The sequence below is a fragment of the Apis dorsata genome, unplaced genomic scaffold, assembly GCF_000469605.1.
Source record: "Apis dorsata unplaced genomic scaffold, Apis dorsata 1.3 scaffold_339, whole genome shotgun sequence".
Classification (NCBI taxonomy): domain Eukaryota; kingdom Metazoa; phylum Arthropoda; class Insecta; order Hymenoptera; family Apidae; genus Apis; species Apis dorsata.
The window spans coordinates 400,281-404,279 of NW_006263606.1; positions in this window are offsets into that span (position 1 = coordinate 400,281).

The window sequence follows — 3,999 nt, forward strand, 5'->3', positions numbered from 1 at the left end:
GTAACGTCTCCTTACAACGGGTATAAAATGTGTAAGAATATTACAAATATATAATATGTAAGTATTATAATATAAATATGTGAAAGTTGATATGAAAATATCGGTTAAAATTTATTTATTGAATTATAATGTTTAAAAATAAGCAAATTTTTATTTTCATTTTTTTATAAATTTTTTTAGGTAAAATGAGACGGACAAAGCACGATGATAATGTAACGAAGAGAGAATTATTCGTCTAGTATAAACTTCAAATGTTTATATAATTAAATAAGCCTCAACCAATATTTTTGTATAACAACTTTTGTATTTATTTTAGCCTCTTCAAAGGGAATATATATAATAATTCAACAAGAAAATTTAGATAATACAAAATTCTTAAGAATGATCAAGAAGGCAGTTATATAAAATGGTAAATATGATTTTGCATACAGTATAATTATCACTATTCTTCTGAAAGTTGTGGAAATTTAATCTTCTTCACATGTTACAAGCGTATTGAAATCTTTTCCTAAACTCTTGAACTCATAAATGCATCACTATTAATACTTCGTGTTATAGATTATAGAAACTAGGATTTTCAACACTATAAAACAATATACAAAAAAAATTTAGAAAAAAAAAATTAAGGCAGTTAATTCATGATGATTTCATTCGTAAAAACAAATTTCTGGATTCTACAGAGTGACTCATGATTCATTATACACAAATAAAAGTGAAGAAGATAGTATCGAAAGAAGACAGAAATCAAGAATAAGAAAATTACGTTGAATCATGCTTCCGGGAAAATACATTCAAAAGTGAATCACGTAAGTATACTTAAATTTAACTGGATAAATTAAGATAATAATTAGTAAATAGATTGTTCTATATGCAAAAAAAATTTATTTCTTAATTTTTTCTAATTTGTATAAATAGATACATGATACATCTGATTAATGTTAATTCTTCCTTACTTACTAATGTATATATTAATTATTGGCTGTTCAACGTATTCACTTTAATAATCCTCCTACTAATTATTCAATTATTCAATTATATAATAAACGGGAAATGTATACATTTGTATAAACTATAATTAAATTAGCGAAACTAATTAACTGATTAAAATATTATTTTTATTTAAAATGTAAATAAACACGTAAAAAGTTTACATTATCATAATTAATAATTTTGAATTTTTTAATTACATGATAATAAACTAACTAATTTCAAAAGAAATTAATAAAAATAAGAAAAAATATATTGAAATATAAATGTATTGAAGAAGAAGCAAATATTATTGTTACTTACATAATATGTTAATATCGAAATATATATTTAAAAAAAAGAGAAGAAAGATAATTTTATAAATTTTCATATTTTTAAAAAAGAGACAACGTTAAAAGGAAGATATTTAAAACAAATAACATTATTCCTCCAATCAAAAATAAATAAAAAATTTCATTATTTTCCTTCTCATTTAGAATCTCTCTGACTCTCTTATACCATAAATTACAGATCATGTAATGTACATACATCTCATCCATTTTTCCTATGACAGTTTCTCCAAGTAATTCCATCTCTCAAAACCGAACACAATTGATCCATCCTAATAACTCCAATTCCTCCTCCTCCTTCCATTCCCCCGTTACGAGATTGGACGAGAAACTAATAAATGATCCCTTTCACGAAATCGCTCTCTGCCCCTGTCTTGACAAAACTTCGCGGCAATTATTCGCGCGGCACGAAAAGTTTCCGCCAAGCGCGGATAATAATCGCGGCGGTCTGCTATCTGCATTCCCTCCCCCTCCTCTCCCCCCTCCTACACGTCCATCAGGATCCTACCGTGGCATCTCACCGTACACACGGAACATTTCCAACAATTTAGCCTCGGATGAGACTAGAGCTCGTCCTTTCCAACCTTCCACCACCAGCAACCTCTTGCGTCTTCTAATGACATTTTCTAATCTCGATCCCTCGCGCGCCAAGTGTCCACCCGAGCGCAATCGAGATCGTGTCTCGAACTGGAAACTGGAATGATGGAAACGGACGGATGAAGAGATGGACGGATGGACGGGAGATGATTGGTGAGGGAGGGTATTATAATCGACGGCACGGTATATCCGATTTTTTCCGAGGATTAATTGCCACCGACGCGGCTTTTTCGTCATTAAAATGATATTATACCGCGGACTGCGGACAATTTGCATGCGATAATAGAGAGGGAGGGGGGAGAGAGGAGGGGAGAAAAGTGTACAACCAAACGTTATTTCGTTGATTGCCTCGGATCGCCTTCTTTCATCAAACTTGGATTGCTACGCTAAACACAACTTGAGATCGTTTTAATTATTAATTACGTTTCTCCCGTCGTCCCATTTTATTTAGAGGCAACAATTTTCGTCGAGAGAAAGAGAAAGTTTTCCATCGATCGAATTGAATTCGTTCGTTTATAGAATGGCTTCCCTTATTGATTCAACCGCGCGGAATTGTGGTTAAACACGAAATCTATAGAGGTTATACATTTCTCGTTCCGTCTATGAGATCATTTAGATTATCGCGAACGTTTTACTTATAGTTTATCGTGGATTTCTGTAATAGCTCGATTTCTGTATCGAGTATAATAGATACTTAGAAGGATTAGCTCGAATAATTGTTCTTCTAAGATTCTTGGCATTGTTAGGAAATGGATATATATGGGAACTTGAATAATTTAAAATTATGGATTATCGATTATAGAATGTTAAAAAGAATAAAAAAGAAATTAAATAAAATTAAAGGGACAAGTTTCACAAAATAATATCAATGATAAGAAAAAAGAATGGAAATTTTCAATTTTCATAAAAAAATACAAAACAATCTCTATTCTGTGAATCCTGCAAAAAGACACATCATCCTGCACTGAAGTAAATATTCTTGACACAATCCAATGTAAAATCTATTCTAAAGATAATCTAAAGGATAAAAAGTCAATGCAAGGTTTATTGTGAATTCCCTCTGACGTTGCTAATAACCCATACAAATGAAATGTTGAAATACAAAAAAAAGAAAAGTCTTTAGAATCTCTTAGAAGGATGATTGCGAATTTTCTTTTCTTTTTTCAAGTTTTGTTAGTACCTATATTTTTTCAAAAATTTTCAGATTTATTTGTATTTTTCAGTAAACGTTCAACTCGTTTTGTTACAACAACAAATTAATCGTATATACAAATTAAATAAAAATAACTGTTGTACAGGAGATAAATACATATTGAAACCCAATTTCTTTTGATTAATTTTCAAAGTAAAAAGTAGAATACAATGCAAGCAAAAAAGAAAATCATGCTCAAAATCAATTTTGCGATAATTTTTTTTTTCCACCAATCCAAAGATGTAAAATTTATTTATTCCAATAAAAAATTTGTTTACATCTTGATTAGATACATTGATATTTTTAATGATTCAATATTTACATTTAAAAGCTTATTATTTATAAATTATTATAAATTATTTAATTTTATCCTATTTTAATTATATTTCTACCCAAATTCTTTTCTTAAATAAATATTGTTTCTTAAATTAATGTTGTTTATATTGTTATATAATTGTCTTTTGTTGTTACTTAAATAAACGAATAAATAAACGAAACAAACAATAAATACGATTCAACATTTTTAAACTGAAATAAAACTTTGTCGAGAAAGAAGAGGAGATATAAATAGGTACAAGACTGCAACGTCTACTGGTTCGTGTCAGAAACAAATTCTGCCGATGCAGATGAGTTCCAGTAGCAATCTAGCTTAGACCTCTTTCTCGATTCGGCCTAACAACGGTAATCTAGCCGCAGCCAATTTCCACCACCTACAGACGCCATTTGCTCCGCGCATTTTACTGATTCCCGTCACGAGACCCCATCGCGTCCCCATTCTCCATCCTCCTTTGTATCGTAACAAATTTCATGCGTGGACATGCGTGTTGAGATGTCTGACCAAAAATTATTACATCTACTTTCAACTAATCAGTTTATTTATTTTTTTTTTTTTTT